This window comes from Oreochromis niloticus, linkage group LG18 (assembly GCF_001858045.2).
Source record: "Oreochromis niloticus isolate F11D_XX linkage group LG18, O_niloticus_UMD_NMBU, whole genome shotgun sequence".
Classification (NCBI taxonomy): Eukaryota; Metazoa; Chordata; class Actinopteri; order Cichliformes; family Cichlidae; genus Oreochromis; species Oreochromis niloticus.
In genome coordinates, this window is record NC_031982.2 from 6,845,222 (window position 1) to 6,862,765 (window position 17,544).

The following is a 17,544-nucleotide window of genomic DNA, read 5'->3' on the forward strand; positions in this document are numbered from 1 at the left end:
CACGCATGACAACTGAACTGCACTACATTAATTACACTACTGATGAACCTCATGCTCTACGGCCCGCCCCACGCCTTCCTAGAGGGCTGGAAAGCGCGGGGATGCACGCGCACACATGCCAGGATGCACTCGGTCTCGATCCGTTACACAGTCAGAGATGGCAGATTGCGCTGACACGGAACAGGATGGAGTACATCACACCTAGCCAAAAAAAACCCCATATTATGGTATCTATCAGTGCAATTTGACACAGAGATAAGCATGACTGCATATTTCCTTTACCTCTGTATTTTTAGCTTCAAAAATCCCTCCCCGAGGTGCTGCCATTTCATGTGCTCAATATCATCAGTCAACCTTTAAAAGATGCTTTCAACCATTTCACTTCACAGCATGTCCGGCATGTTTTCACACAGACACACTGGTTTGGAAATATAGCATTGTCACTGCCTTTGTTCAACTTAGCAGCCATCAGGACACACACGGATAAAGCATTTCGAGCTCTGGCTCTTTCCTCTCACCACGTGAAGGGAATTCTCCCTTTCATCCATTTCCTGATGCACTCTAACTAGACAGTTTTCGGTCATGTCCCAGAATTGCGCGAGCTAGCTCTCTAGCTTTCCAAATACACACGTGCGAGCCTGAACAGCTGCACATCCGCTGACAATTCAGCCATCTCTGAATCTCTCATTTTCTCGTTTGAGCATTTTGGTGCTTTTCTCTCCCCCCAACACCACTTCTGAGCTGCTAGATCAGCTGGGGCTGGGTTCATCACTAAGCAGCAGCCCAGAGGCCAAGAAACAGAGAGACAACCTCTGCTACAGAGTTACCGAGCAGCTACGAGGTTAAAACAAGCATGAAAAAGCCACATGTAAGCTCGTCTGCATATATGAATGCATGCGCACACACACACAAACACACACACACATTTATCTGTTGTGTCTGCTTTAGGCAAAGGGCTGATGAGGAAGGAATCTTCAAAGTAAGGGAGTGAAAGCCAGATGGTGTTTGATGTGTGGATAATGATTTAGGTAAGGCTACGCAACACTTTCTCCACATCCAAGCTCAACAGAAGCCTGAAACTGTTGCATAGACTTGAGCATGAAAACCAGAAATTGGGAGCTTTGCAAGGTGTAGGAAAATGTAGCTCTGAAGTCTTGGATGTGCATATTGTTCCTAAACTAGTCTGTCTGTGTAACTGCCTTTCATACATCAAGCAGATGGAGCCATATAGACTTGTTTCAAAAAGGAGCACCCCGTGGGAATGGAACCTGTGCCCTTGCAGACTTCTGTTCATGTCTGTCCCTGCATAGGAGCTCTGGGCTGGGCACAGCAGCTATCAGTTCATCATTGTCATACAGTAATTCAGTATGTAATGTGCCTCTAAGTCCCTAAGAAGCAGAGGAACAGACACACTGTCTACACGGAGCATGCTAAGCCCAGTCAGTGTCCTGTAGGACCGGCTATTTAACACAGGAATAAGCCAATTATCTTCATGGAGTAGGCAAATTTACAATAGGATTTGCTCAATTCCTACAGGACTTCTATGTCAGGGGTGGCAGCTTATGCTGTAGGTTTCATTCTGTCGTGGTCCCCCCCCGAACACACACACACACACGCGCGCGCGCGCACACACACACACACGTCTGATACTACGCAGCCATGCAGATGCACATTACCACCAGCCCGAGCAGACACCTACACAGTCACTCCTACCTCAGGCACGCACAGCATTTTATACCAGAATTACTGGCAGCCTTGATAAAGATGAGCCCAAACACAGAAGTGATAAATAGCACAATAACACACACAAAAAAATGAGCTACCTCCTGTGAAAGCAGTTTTTCCCCCAATTCAAAAGCAACTGTTGAGAAAAATAGTTAATTTTCAGAGTATGATAAATTTAATTCCAAAGCGCCGGTTACAGTCATTGGCACCTTTTGTTGCAAGGCTTATTAAAGTCTTTCTAAATTGTGTTAAACCATGGTGAAATTATTTAAGTAGCTTGAGTTAGTGCCTTCAATTTCATATGTGCTTATGACTTATGGCGTGAGAAATAAGGACACGCAAATGGAAATCCAGGGAAAGCTGTAAAATTGAAAACTGCTATTCAGTCACATGCTTTAAAACTAATCACTTCAATGTGATGTCTAAATAGAGAGACTCTAATTTAATGTTCAATTTCCTGATTTCAGATTCCATGTGCTAAAGCACTAATTGTTTCCTCTTTCATTTCAGTGCAGCTCAGTGAGATTTGATCCCCCTCATGGATTCCACCCTCATTATCCTTGTACACGGAAGTAATGCAAGCTGGGCTGTGTGACTGATATGGCTGTTCTTTGATCTGTTCTTCACTTGTACACCTAAGACCTCCCAGCGCCGTGACTCGTGATTTAAAAGAATCTTATGTGCACAGTAATTTTCCTGACGTATGCTCTGACAGTGCCCAAAATAATCACACTAAATAAAATAAAGCCTTTTTTTTAATAGGAAAAAAAGCTGTCTTGTCTAAATAGACTTTTTCCGTACCTGGGCAAAGTTTGAGTATTAGCATTTTCCACATTACAGCAATATCGTCGGTACATAAACCCAACAGAGAGCTCGAGTTGCCAGAAGCACAGAAACAAGCCTGTCAGAGGTTATGAATGAGAGTTACCAACTACAAAGACTTAATCCTGCTTCCACAAACATTCTGAGGTTGCAGTTCTTGCTTCTAGCTGTTTGTAGGAGTCTTTCCTCTGAGCTTATTAAATAGCCTACAATGCTACACCTTAGAGTTGCAACGTCCATATGAGTGTGCTCAGAGCAAGAAAGTTACCAAATTTACAAATGTGGCACAACAGCAATAATACTCACAGCTTTTAATATTCCTCACACACAGAGAGTGTTCAGGACATAACGATAAATCAAAATCTGTAATTTTCTCCACCTCAGACAGGTGAGCTGTCAGACACAGAATCATAGTTTTCCATCTAGTTGTTCAACAGTCTCATTCTAGAAAAAGTCTGCTCACTAGACTTAATTAATTTTTTTTTTGCAAAGATTATTGTTCTCTTCTTTTTCTTTAAATTTATAGTCAGGATTTGCAGTAGTATTTATTTTACTGTTATAAATGTTCTGTGACCTCTCGATCATTTAAGTATGAAAACACGGCAAGAGGAAGCCTGGTAACAATGCAAACACATTTTGTGGCACAATATGTTTGCTGTAGTTGAAGAAATTATCATAGCCAATCAAGAGAAGTTTAGTCATTCCAAGTATAGGTAATGATATATAAGCTAATAACATGACTTCAAGGACAGATGTGGGCTGATAGTTGTTAAATTATTTAGCATACTGTTGCATCGTGGGACTTCAGGCTTTACACAAGTTGGGGGGCTTTTTCAGCTCAAATCCACAGTAGGCACTCTCCCCCTGGGCTATTTAAAGGACATGTTCACCCAAATTACCATTTTCCCAAAGACTCCTGGTGGCAGACAGACTATTAATAAAGCTAACACACCAACTGACTGTTGAAAATTAGCCACACTGGTGTTGTACATAGAAAACGTACATTATTCATTGCATATAACTCACTGAACGTTCAGAGAAACTGTGGGAGAAATAGAAAACAAGACATGTATGGTTTAACAAGTAGCCACCCTACGGTTACGACATAATTGCAGACTGTTACCCTTCATGTTAGCTTTGCCCCAGAGACTTACTGAAGCTAAGCTAACATATGCTAACTAAATGCTTGCCTTTAGTTAGGGAACCCATGCAGGGGAGACCAGCTGGCTGCTGAGACACAGTAAGACCAGGTATAGGATTTCTTTCTCATTTCCTATGCAAGCTAACCCCCAAAAATCAGAGTGAAGAAAGTGATATTAAAGTCAGCAGTCAACCCTTGATCCAAACCTGATAAAGTGATACAGCATAGGTGTGATTACTAACTGTAGTGTAATGCCTCAGTTCCATAATGTAACCTTTTATTAACACAGCTTGAAATAAAAAATAAGTCATATATACTGGATTTGTCTTGTTTCTTTCTCCCAATTTTATCCAACGTCAGGGACTCTGGGAGTCTTACTATTACCACCATTTTTTTCTTTGGCATGCTTATTTAACATCTGTGCACCTGCGTGAAAAAACTGAAGCTGTTCCAAATAGATTCAGAAAAAGAATATGTAAGGAAATGCCCAGTATCATATTTCATTTTGGCTCAAATTCAACTTTCCATCTGAAATAACTAGAGAAAAGATTCTTTTTAGCTCACAACTCCAATACTTCAGCCAGTGGCAGCAGGTCTATAACCAACACACACACTGACACACACACACACCTATAACCAACAGTCATACAGGCTTTCTCTTTCTGTCAGTGTCCGACTCCCTTGCCCTCTCTCTATCTCATTTCTGCACAGTGGGGTATAAATGTAAATACACAGGAGTTACACACACACATATACACACACACGCCTTCACACACAGCCTGGAGCAGCCTCCTGTCTTTCTGTATAATAATGTCTCCAGTGGAGCGAGTTGCTGTACTTTTTTCACTGGAGTCCGCCTTCATCCCACCCATTCAAACAGCCATCCACCACCGAGCTGGGAGTTGCCTCCACCAATCTGACATCGAGCTCAGAAATTCAGTTCTGCCCGGTGGTGATGCAGACCCACTGCTGGCAGCAGACAGACAACGCACCTCCACACTTGCACAAGGGGACAAATTTAAAGTTCACAATAAAATATGGTTGGAAATTATGCTCATTTCACAACTTCAGCATGCCTTTTACAAGTCTTGGACGAAGGTGTGTGCCACTGCTTGAGTAGGTGCGTGCATATCTATTGTCACGTGCACGCGAGTAAACAGCAGTGTTGATCTGGGAGCAATCAGACCGTGACAGACTCTGCAGCACCATCCCACAGGCCTATAGTGAGGAAAAAGACTGCACTGCTAGGCATAGCCATTTCCTCTAAATGACCGTCTCTCTCCCCTCCCTTCCTCACATCACCACCGGGGGAGAGACTGACTCCATGTCTCGACACAGCACTGCTAAAGCTCGGGTCAGCCTGTCCTGCTCTAACCTCAGTCTTGGAACGCTGGGGACACATCACAGTATTGGAGGAGGGGAGCGGGGGAGGACGGAGAAAAGCGTGAAGGATGTTGAACCTAAATTCAACGCTTTCCCTGAGAGATGCTTGCTGTGAATCCATTGGCAATTTTCCATTCTTAAAAAGTCTACATCAGCAACCATGTGTCTTTCCCCTCCTTTGATGCCCAATCACCATCAAAGGGCACCGAGGGAGTGAACTGTTCGCCCTCCGCATCCAGCTGGAGTTTAAAGGGAACATCACGTATGGGTGAAAAATGGCTCGCCAGTCTCTTGCCTTGAGTAGGTAATTGGAGATGATATAGTTGAGATTTAGTTCTGGGCAAAGTCACTTCAGAGTCGCACACGTTTCACTTCCCCTTCAAAAGACTGACACCAGAGGAATAGTACTCTGCCGAAGGTTTTACACAGCTCATTTCCCCAATCCCGAAAAGGCAAGGAGAAGGGAGCACGAGCAGAATCTGAGGCGATGTTAGATCCTAGAAGCTCCTTGTTCCCTTTCCCGTTTATAACAATCGGAAAGGAAAAAGGAATTCTGCAATTGCATTACCTCTCTGCGTGAGGGCCCTGGGGAACGTTCATGTCTTGAACACTAAGCATTCATTTCCTTGTTCTCCACAAGGATCCCTGGGAGGCCATGTTGTCTGATTCATTTCACTGAATTGTCAGCTAATGAATGGTACGCGTCCGTCGACTGCCACACACTTTCTCGGAAGAGAAAAGCCCCCAAGGGTGCTCATCTTGGGGGTTCTCCCATTCTCATTAGGAGGGAATCAAATGGAAACAGAGGCTCACTGATCATTTCTCATGTCCCCTGTGTGTGTGTGTGGGTGTGTGTGCGTGCATGTGTGTGTGTGTGTGGTCCATGAGGTGGGGGTGTGGCTCCATGCTAAGGCGTCTTCCTCTCTTTGACTTGGTGATCACCGTTTTTGGACGTTTGCATCTTTGAGGGCATGTTATTGACCGCTTTTGATTGAGCCTTTAAACAAAGACGGCGAGCGGACTCTCTGGAACAGTATTAGTAAGTGATCTGTCTTGCTGGCAAAGCATTACAAGCCACTTCAGGCATGAGAGGCAACAAGGTTATGTAAGATTGGCAGGTGAGAATGGTTAAAGAAAATCTTCACTCGAGACCTGAATTCAAATACCGTTCCCCCGCAGCCTCCTCGGCTGTTGTTCCTCTCCTGATCTCAAACACGCCTTTTATAAGTCTCCTGTGCCTTTTTCTGTCTGTCTGAGTTGTGCCATCCTGCATCCTCCTCAGTAACTCACCATCTACACCAACCCTTTCTTCTTCCTCTGCTGGTGTCCACAACACCCAGTAATGTCCGCTAATGGGATTTTCCGTGTCCCTCCCTTGTCACAACAACAGCACCTTTCTCTTTCTTTCTTTTCTTCAGGCAGTTTTATCGTCAGCATAAGTCACTGACTCAATGCAACCTGTCTCTTTCCACTGTTACCACCCTCTCCCTCTTCTTCTCCATCTTCCACCCACCGTGCACTCATTTCCTACTCTTCCCTCTAATCTCACCTCATGTTCTACCCCTTCACTGTCCACATTTCATCCACTCCCTCTTTCTCCATACTAACCCCCTCCGATCCACTGGTTTCTCCTAGCCTCCCCTCTTCCTCGTCCTTCTCTGCCCTCCTTTTACATCTCCTTTCCCCTCCTCACTCCCCACTTGTGCAAAGGCTATTTGATGTGAACAGTTAATAACTGAATCATAGTGGGTTCTTTATCTCAGCCACATTACAAGATAAGGTATTGATATTGAGACTAGTATTTGTAGAAGCAATCATAATGTTTTCCACAGAAGAGCCTTGTAATATCACAGCTGGTCCAGGGAAAAATGCCCAAATGTGCTCACGTGATCAAAAGTACACTCAAAGATAAATGCATTCACATTCATCACAGATGTACATAAACACATTTGCAGCTATGGTATTCACAGACATTGAGCTGATTGCACCCAAACACCCCGGTGCAATAGCAATGTATAATACATGAGCTTTCCACATACATAAACATGTCTCACACTGATCAGAGTCATTATAGTCGCTCAAGACCCATCATGTGTGTTTGTGCATGTGTGTGTGCGTGTGTATGAGGGAGTCATTCATGTATCACATTAGTTTTTATGTATATATTCAACAGGGGGCCATCATGGCAGAGATTTTCCTCTTGAGAATTGACCCAGCTGCATCAAAAGCTTGCTGTGCACCCTACAACATGAAGAAATTATATATAGATGTGGCAGACCCACTTTTCTTGCTCTTACAAAAATAAAGCACGGCAGTAGGCTGCCATAATCGATATAACCTGAGAAGGCAGGTCATAAATCTAAGCAAATGTATTTCCCAGTAGAGCAAATGATGCTTAAGGTCTCACACAAATGAGAGAACATATATATATACATATATATATATATATATATATATGTATATGTTAGACTTGTGCAAAAACAGAACACTTTGCAAAGGCTCAGGCACGTCACCAGACACCCGTGGATATGAAGCCAAATACTGATTATCACCGACTTATAGGGTCGCGTAATAAATGGACGCAATTAAGCTGGGTTTTTGAAGCGACTCGCAGCCGATCACCCTCATTAGGGACGCGCTGAACCGCAGACAAATTTCCACATACGGACGGCGCGCAGGTAAAATATTTGCCCCGGGGTGTCGGTGCTCTGTATAGTGACAGTCTGTCAGTAGCTGTGCACTCCGTCTGTTGGGAATCGGCTCGCACGCGTAAAAACACTGCGCCTGTCCGGCTTGCACTGAAAGTGGCATCCTCTTCGCCCTGTGATCAGAGGAATAGACACTCGACTGAATTGATGAATGAACGACCAATAAGATAATCAATCAGTGTGCACAACAGTAAGTATGTTGTGAAATTCCCCAACATAAAAGCACACTGGACAAGTGCTCAATCTCTGACCACAGGCTCCCAATTAGGACTCCACGTTCACTGTCGGCCATTATGAATGTGAGAGCTCTATAATAATTTTTACAACAGCAGTTCGTCCTTAAATTTTCCACTGAGATTGTAGGGATACACTTTTACAGCGACTAAAACCCCGTAGACCCTCCGGAGTGTCGGAAATACGCACGGAGTCGGACCGCCGCGAGAATTAACCACATCCATCTGTTTCGCTGAAATAGTACAGAGGGAACACGACTCGGTGTGTGGGTATTTTACGCGTCACGTGCAGTAATTTCAGTTTTAAAAAACGGTGAATGTCAAGCAGTGTCGCCTGATAGCAGACGGGGAGAAACGCAATTCCCAAATACCAACAGAGGGGAAAACTGGGTCTGCTCTCCAGCCAGCCTGACCGAGGTAATAATAAAAAAAAAGAAACAGTGCTTTCAAAGACAGGATTATCTGGGCTAGGACAGATTCATTTTTGAATTTACCTCAGGATGTCGGTGGGATTGCCTCAAGTTTATTCGTCCTTCGCGTGCGCTGTCCGTCAGCCGGTCACAAAACTGAGTCCAAGAAGGGCAAACACTGTTATCGCGCCGTCTCTCCTCTCTCCCACTCTCGCTCTCTCTCCCACTCTCTCTCTCGCTCTCTCTTTTCAAACAACGTCACTCCCGAAAATCCGTGCACGGTTTTTTTTTTCCCCACCTCCTAATTTCCACGCTTTTCTCTCTCTTTGTCCCGTCTTTTGAATTCTTAATCATCGCCTTTTTTTCCTCGGGAGTGATTAATGTCAGTATTATGTCCATCATCACTCATAATCATATCCACCACCTCCGCCACCGGCGTGATCATCGTGATCATCATTCATCACGTATCAATACATCACTCTCATCTGCCTTATGTGCTGGAGTTTCCTGTGCACAAGAATTTTTCCAGTACAATTGCACTCACAACCTGCGCTGTTTCTTTATTATAAGAGTTCAGTAATACTTTTATTTTCCTAAAAGGCATTTTTCCAGAGTTTATGTGTTCTAAACCCTTAATTGGAACTTAATAGATAATATACTTAAGCTTCACATAGTACTTCTAAGATATTACTAAGATCAAAAACACATTATTGAGCTTTGGGTCGCCAGGCTATTTAGAAAATTAAAGCATTATCTCACTCCATTAGTGTGGAGGAGAGGTTGACTAAGGCACGGTAGGCTATGCCACAAGTCACTTTAGAAACATTAATCATATTAAAGGGAAAATTTTAAAAGGATTTTTGGTACAACTTTTAATAATATTGGTTTTTAAGAATGACTAATGTTTCAAGCCATTGTTAATAAATCTACTAATCCACTAATATATTTGGGTTGCCAGACATATTAGGGGGAAAAAAAGCAAGACTGATGCATATGTTATTGTTGGTTATAAGAAAAATATTATTTATACAATATAATGTTGGTTGCCCCAACTGTTATTGGGTTGGAGGTAGGGTAGACCCCGGATAGGCCCCCAGTCTATTACAGGGCTAACACAGAGAGAAAGACAACCATTCACACTCACATTCACACCTACAGCCAATTTAAAATCACCAGTTAAGTTAAAACTGCCTGTTGAAGAAAGCCAGAGAGAAGTCCCACACATACAAGGAGAACATGCAGACTCCAAACAGAAAGGCCCCGACCGGCTAGTGGATTCGAACCCAGGACCTTCTTCCTTTGAAGTGACAGTGCTAAAGGTGCCTCCCATGATCTGAGGCAACAAAAACCTTCATAAACAGGGCCTTATTAAAAGAATGATACCAAATTTTATTTCCTAAAGTTTTCTGTAACATCGTGTTACAGTTATTCGTGCAGAGACATTCACTGCTTTACTTTATACTTCTAATACAAAGAAGAAGAAGAAAGTATAAAGTCTTTATAAACCCTGCCTCAGTAGAAAGTGATGCCGAAAGTTTTTTGTTTTAAAGTTTCATCGATCTATTGGTTTTAATCATGATAATCACTATGAGTCAGTAGTAAAGGAGCCTCTTTCAGCACTCTCAACCCCTGTCTTTATTCTTTTGGAGCATTATTAAAGCTGACCTTTTGACACTGGAAACACAGATACAGAGCATCAAATGTTATTGTTTCGTCAAAGATGCCAGTATGTCAGAGATGACTGCTCTCAGACCCAGCTTGTGAGATATCGACTCTTTGTCACGACCAATGACTGTTTTCTACAATCGTTGATCATGACTGTGTAGCATCACATTTTAACCAACTGAGGGCTCTTAATATTCATCGTACCTCATGGAATAGCCTCCAGCCCGCCATCCCACAGCAATCCTAGTTGGAAGTGGGTATGATGGATGGATGGATGGAGTACAGTAAATCAAGAGACTAGGAGAAAAAAAACCCAAAGAAAAAAGTCAAAAGACTTGAGACAAAGTGCAAAACATAAAAGCTCCCAGACAACTCATGAATTGCTTTTTCCAGGTTAAAAATCTTGTGATTTACATCCCAACTCCCACTGATTTCTTATCTCAACTTCAACACTCTCTGAAACAGAACCTTTTGCTGTCACCATCCAAGATTTCCAGTGGGTTGCTGTATTAACATCAAAAGGACATCTCTGTGGGTATCCCTGTGAGGCCAGCAGCTCTGACAAAATGAGAATATTTGGGATGTGGCTGAGTTTCTTGCTACTCTGCTAATTGACAGGTGATGACATTCAAAGTGAAAATAGAAATGAACTTAAGTTGTGCACATTTCTTGCAGATCAAGTATACTCACTGCATTTCATGAGTATGCGAACTATACAAATATCTTGTGTTTCCATCCATGCATCCAAATTTGCTGACCGTATAAATAAAACGGTGCATTTTCTGTTGTTATAATAGCCTTTGAAATGTCCCTTTTTCTATAATATACCACTTTCTCAACAGGGCCATCATTAACAGCATCGTTATCGCCAACAAATCATCGCCCGATTACCGCCCAGTGATAACATTATTACATTCATGTTAATCAGACCACCTTTATCATCACCACGGTCCTATTTCAAAAAGCTATTACCTCAGCCTTATCACTTAAGAACAAATTATACCTCGTCATCTTCGCACACATGCCAAAGCATGTGCACACCCACATTTCATTAGGCTGATATACCCTCCTCAGTCATTACACGTGCACTAAGTCCAGTATCTTCGCTGTGCACTGTACCTGTAGATTGACTCCACCTGAAAGTCTTTGAAGAACACAGAGAGAGTGGGAGGGAGGGGTGGGGGGATGTATGTGTGACCATTAGAATAGTAAGAGACGGAGACTGCTCTCTCTGTGTTATAGAAACACAGTATAACAGGGCCGGCCAGACGGCAGAGCATGAAAGGACTGATTTATCCCCTTGGGAGAGACTCGTGTGTGTGTGTGTGTGTGTGTGTGTGCGCGTGCGTGTGTGAGCAAGAGAGAAAGTAAAGATGGGAGCAGTATGTACTTGCCTGTTTTGCTCTCTTTATTATTGAACTATAGAGTGGGTGATTACATGATTAAATTAAACACATGCATTTGTGTGTGTTGGTGTGAGCCGCTTCTTCTCTTCCACAGGCCAGGGTGCGCGTCTGCCTGGATGCGCTTCGCTTTTACTGCAGCCTGGAGAGTCAGTTTTGCCATACATATGTTTGGCAGGCACACTCAGTTGGCCAGGCAGCAGAATCAGGCTGGATATATTGTACCCAGTACCAGAAAATACGCTTTTAGGCTTTTTAGACACTGTGTAAAGAAACAACTTGTACCACAAAAGCGAGAGCGGTTACTGTGTTCTCAGACATCACAGATTCAGCCGGGGTGTCAGTTCTTTCTCAGCTGTACAGTTTACGATCAAGTAAAAACCATGCGAGTTTCAAGTTAAAAGGCTCAGTTAGCCCAAATTACATAAACACACTTTCACACGTAGCTCTTCTACTCATGCAAACAGCTTTGGTTTTATCTGAAAAGTGCTCTCTGTGATTTCTGCCCCTATCTTAATGCAACGGCCAAGAAAATGGAAATTTAGTTTGGGCTGCTCATCACCTTGAAAAATGATGTTTTATTAAATGTAAGAACGCCTCTTTTTCGGAAATAGCACAACAGTTCAATAGGCTCTGCATAATCCCCAGACCTCACTGAAGCAGATCACAATCTAAGACCGTCCACTGTTTCTGTCCTGATCGATCAATTCTAATGAATTCAGTAATCCCATGGTCTATTATCTAGTGACTTCATCTAGTCAAAACTTTAATGGATGTAATTCTTTTTACCTAATAACATTTCTGACACTAAGGGCTGAGCACAAGAGAATGTTAGCAAGTTGATCTGTAATATTTATGATAAAGTGAGGCAAACTCTGGCTGGATCGCTGCAGTCTGTAAGGTAACTGGTGGGTCATGAGAACCACAGAGATTGGTCTATTTTTGGTAACTAATCAGTTTGTTTGGTTTTTATGTCTTTGGGGGTTTTTTTAGCCAACAGAGTAGTTAAGCTAACAAAAAAGTAGTGCAAGAACAAGACAGAAACTAGAGCAAGGCCATTTCCCATAAATCTGCAAACATGAGTGTGTGTGGATTTATCCTTTGTGAAGGACCTTCAACAGCTTTGTTCAGAAAAAGAAAGAGAAGAGAAGGGGATGAGCCATTGGACTCAACGGATAACAAACATCCATCCATCCATTTTCTGAACCACTTTGTCTGCACTTTTTTGTTTGTACACTGTGTTCTCATGCTTTTATTTTTCATGGTCATATTGTGTTCCTTCTCTGAACCATATCAGGCATTCTCAAGTTTGTTCATTTCATTTTTAGGTTTTAGTTTTGTTTCTTTTTTTCTTAGTTTAGTTTTGTATAGCTGGCAAGGCAGTAAAATAGATGCTAGCGAATTAGCCTGCTAGCATGCTAACTGTAAAGTATCATTATTATGATACTTTAGATGATTTTCATAGTTTGACAAGTAGTATTTTTTCCGGTGCCTGGATGTGTTCGATGCTGAGGTACAGCATACATTTATTTGAAGGAAAGCTGCTCTAGTGAATAAGTCAAAAGATTTTTTATAGAGCGCAGTCTTCTACCTTACCAATAATGGCTACTAGATGTACACTACAAATTAGCCCAGCTGTTTTCACACTTAATTAATTTTTGAATTAAAAAATTATGTGGTGATAAGTTGGTTTCATTTGGTCTTTTTCCCATCAGTTCTTCATTTAAAGGTTTTCTTTTTCTCTGTAGTTGTCATGGTCCAGAGTTTTTGAGTTTTTGTGGACTTTCTCATCACTTAGTATCTTGAGCTTGTTTATTTCCATCATTTGATGTAGTCTCATGTGGGGGGTTTTAAGCCTTACACTATGGGTTTCTGTGTCATGTTGGGGTCTTATCAGCTGCTTCCTGTTTTATTTTGATAGTGTGGTGTCTCTCATGCCTTGCCTTTAGTTTCATTTCCACTGAGCCCCTCATCCTTGATTAGTTTCACCTTTTGTTTTTTGTTTGTTTTGCTTCAATCCAGCTGTTTGCGCTCCACTCATTTACCCCTAGTTCAGTCCTAGTATAAACAGTTATGTTTGTTCATTTGCTGTACTGCTGTCTGCTTCACCTGGATTTAGGTTCTATGACTTCATTTTGGAATAATCTTTTGAACTTTTATCAGCCTAATAAAAAGTTCACTTTCCCCTGATCTGCATCTGTACATTTGAGTTCCTACCTCAGAACAATATGACACCAGTCTGTGATCTAACATAATAACATGCTCATTTTTGTTTTTTCATAAGTACAGACTTTAAGTAGTTTCCTACAGGAAAACCTACCAGGAAATGTAAAAGCCTTAATTATCTAGTTATCAGTATTAGAGTAACCTATCAAAGCTCTTCTTTCACCCCAAAGGGGTTGGGGCAGATGGCTGCCCCTCCCTGGTTCTGCCAGAGGTTTCATCCTGTTAAAAGGGAGTTTTTCCTTTCCACTGTCACCAAGTTCTTGCTCATAGGGGGCTGCCTAATTGGTTTTCTCTGTGTTATTGTGGGCTCTTTGCCTTACGATATAAAGCACCTTGAGGCGACCGTTGCTGTGATTTGCCATATATAAGGCTTGGGCGTAGAAGATGAATTATTATTTAATACGTTTTTGTTAGTTTTGTAGTCAGATGAAGCCGGTGTACTGTTGACAATGATCTGTCACTGTCAGTCATTGTCTTTTGCATCAGTCTGTCCACTGTTATTGTGTTAAGTTACTCCTTAACCTCTTAGGGTTCTCAAACTACCACTCCAGTAGCTTCACATTCAAATACACATGCACAATTGATTGGCCTGTGTGCTTCCAGACACTTTATTTTAGCGCACGCCCGTGAGTATATATGTGCGCTTTATATATGTACAAGCTGACAGCGTACATGTTTGGAAGGCCACTGTCATGAGCTGAGAAGTTGGGAGGTGGGGGCGGGGAAGAGGGCGCTCCCTGCAGCAACTGCAGAGCTTTGATCCCAGTATATCTATCACCATATAAGATCCACAGAGGCGGATCGCGGTGGCATATGCAGAGGGTAAACAGAAAACCTGTGACGGTATGCAGAGTGACAGGAAAGCGGCATAGCTACGGGTGCGTCAAATAGACAAGCAGGTGGGCAGATAGATGCAAAGTGTGCTCACTGCAATGGGGACATGCTGCTTTGCTTCAGTGACAGACAGACACAAGGACAGACAGGCAGATTGACAGACAGCATGAGGATAACAGACGGCCGGACAGATGCACGATGGTACTCGGGATATGTGGTGAGACACTGGACAGGTATAGCGTCTAATGGCACACCTCTCAGACACACACACACGGACAGCTGCCGCATGCTACAGTCCGAGCCGAGCAGAGACAGACAGATGCCCTTCTCTCAGCTGGAAAGATGCTGCACCCCTGCACGCATACACAAAAAAATACACACACACACACATGCACACGCACTCAGTGCTCTGCTCGTCCCCTTCTATTCTCCACCTGTCTGCTCCTTGCTGTCAGAGAGCCAGACAGGAGGTGATGTTTGTTCCCTCAGGCACTGTCATCTTCTCTTTTTCTCCCCTCCTCACTCATGTCTCCTTCCTTCTCCTCTTCTCTCCTCTCCTCTCTTTTCCTTTGCATTTTTGTGTGGCATTTACTGTTAAGAAAAAAAATGCTACCGCACTCGAAATACAACCAGTGACAGACAGGAGTGGATTGTGGAGTGGCCTGTATATTTGTGAGTCTGTTTGTGGCGAGAGTCCAGGTATGAATATGACAAGGGCTTTGTGCCAGAGAGGGTGCTCGAGCAATTGTTCGAATGCTAATGACCATATATGAATGCATTGTTATTTAGCTTTTCTATCTCACTCCTTTTCTTCCTCTGTTTCTCATCCAGCTGGCCGAGATTCTTTTAGCAAATTATTCCAGCCTTTGAATGGCTGTTGACGATCAGTGAAGGAAAGACAGGCGGGAAAGGGAGGGGTGAAAAGGGGATAGCTGCTCTCCTACTTTAAATCTGAACATTATATCACACATGAGCCCACTGGAAAACATTCCTAGAACAGCATGTCAGTGTGTCTGATAGAGCTGGGGTTTAGCAGCTCAGCCGCTCACGTTGTATATAATGGGGCTGTAGAGTCCAGACGGCAATTGTATTTTTCTCTATACTTTGAATTTGTGCATTTATGCATTGAGAAAAACAGTGCATTAGTTAGGACTGACGCAATCTCTTACAGGCAATATTTGTCATTTCAACAAGTGACAGCAGTAGCACAAGAGATTCAATAAAGCATTATTCAGCCTCAGGGGATAGACTCACTGAAAACAATGTAATGCCCCCACACGTTTCCTACAGTATGTGGCAAAAGCGAATTGCTTTGCAAAGCATTGTGGGATTCCTCGTGACATGGGACTGATCAGCAATGCACAGAAAAATGAAAGGACTGAAATCTTTCTTTCAACCTTATTCAAATTTGATCAGTTCGATTGGTGGTTAAAGAATTGTAAATAAATAACAAAAACAACTCTGTAGTGCAGTGGTGTGTCAGGAGGCTTGCTCTTTGCTGCAGTGCAAGATCACTGTTGCACTTACAGAGACCTCTCTTTTCCATCTCCCTGGCATCAAGTGCTAATTGGCACTGCATCACATAAACTGCTGGAGAAGGATGCTTATTTATACAATGTGTATTTAATGTTGTTGACTTTATCACTTCTGGGTTGTTTTCTCCATCAGGCGTGAAATTTCTTAAACTGATGTTCACTTTTAAGCTGAAGACACTGATTTATTGCGCTCTGAAGTGCCTAACATTAGCAGGCGCCTGAGCATTTACACATCAGGAAAAGATCTGGCAGTCCATTTTCACTCCCAACACATCACACAGTCCCATTTGGTCAGAAAAGCCCTTCTTGGTATACTTGTTTTTCGGAGGCACAGGGATCAATTTTCAGCATGAGTGAGAACCAAAAAAACAAAAAAACAAAGAAACTACAAATGTCTGCATGAAGGCTGGCATAATCACACAACCTTCAACCAGAAGACAAGCGTCTGAATACTGTGTGGCACCCGGTTTATACACTTCATTTCCCTGTTGCTCTGGACTCTTGGTTAGGTTTGAACAGTAAATTACGAGGTTCGGTCTAGGCACTGAAAGTGTGGGGAGCTCATGCTTGTGGTTAAAATACACTCTAACAGTGTAATGCACACATTAAAAAAATACAATTCTTCCATTTGCAACAAACTTTGGGTAACATTTGGCACACTTGGTAACCAACAGTGACAACACCAGCAGAGCCCTTTTTGCCTGCAGTCTTGTGTCGATTTCAGAAATTCTATTGCATTGCACTGAGTGCATGTTGAAAAATGACAAAGGTGTACCCAGTGCATCATGATGTAAAGCACATAAGTCGTGGCCAAGCCTGTGTGTGTGTGGCAGAAGCAATTCAGTATTCATCTCCTTTTTTAGTCCTTCTTCCTGAGGCAAACACTGCTGTGTCATTTGAAAGTATTGCACTGAAGCACAGCAGTAAAGTTGCACAGTGTAAAAGCAAAACAATAAGCTAAAAGATGTGAAGAAGCTAAGATAAAATTGATATATCAGAACATATTTGTCATGGACCTGAGTCAACTGACAGAGTGGTTTTAATTGTTTGCATTTTTAAGTTTTGTTGGTTTTCTTACTTTTTATATTGTTTCATGTATTTTTTCCCCTCAGTGTATTCAGCCCTGTTCTTTGTTCCTAGTTACTTTGGAGTTTGATTCTTCCCTCAGTCTTCCATGTTTTTTGTGTCAATTTCTGTAGTTAATTCATGTGTCTGTGTTTATCTCCGTTTAGTTATCTCACTTCCTGCTTCAGTTTGAGAGTTAGTTGTTCCTTGTGTCTACCTTTTACTTTTCCTTCCCTGGTCTCATCCTCTGTGCTTTAGTCCAGCTGTGTCTTGTTTTCCCCAGCTGTCTCCACTTCCCTGATTGCCACTCTTTATGTATATGTATAATGCTGTTCCCCCATTAGTCCTCTATCAGAGCATCTGTTCATCTTGCTCCAGTGTTTCTTAGCCCCAG

The 17,544-nt window shown here is 42.5% G+C and overlaps 1 protein-coding gene across 1 annotated transcript in view; it reads right to left on the bottom strand.

The window, feature by feature from the left end:
- cdh24b (cadherin 24, type 2b) overlaps positions 1-8,814 on the bottom strand; it is a 155,063-nt gene extending 146,249 nt beyond the window's left edge. The window contains exon 1 of the mRNA XM_003457428.5: positions 8,507-8,814. The gene's annotated coding sequence lies outside the window, so the exon portion shown is untranslated. The remainder of the gene's footprint in view (positions 1-8,506) is intronic.
- Between the last annotated feature and the right edge of the window lie 8,730 nt (positions 8,815-17,544).